This window comes from Apteryx rowi, unplaced genomic scaffold (genome assembly GCF_003343035.1).
Source record: "Apteryx rowi isolate R43461 unplaced genomic scaffold, aptRow1 scaffold_101, whole genome shotgun sequence".
Lineage (NCBI taxonomy): Eukaryota > Metazoa > Chordata > Aves > Apterygiformes > Apterygidae > Apteryx > Apteryx rowi.
Genome location: NW_020447209.1, coordinates 2,402,039 through 2,402,241, shown reverse-complemented (window position 1 = coordinate 2,402,241; position 203 = coordinate 2,402,039).

Sequence of the window (203 nt, the reverse complement as noted above, 5' to 3'; positions counted from 1 at the left end):
CAGGAGCTCAGCACTTTCCCCACCATCTCCAGCAGCAGCGGCAGAGGGAGGACAGGTCGGGAGGGGGCCCTTCAGCAGCTCCCCTCGTGGCCACGTCCTGATCWGCGTGCAGAAGTGCCCCAGGATCTCCAGCCAGCTCGGATGAAGGCCAAGCAGAGGCTCAGCCAGGGCCGATTGCACCTTGGCTCAGCTCCAGCTGGGGA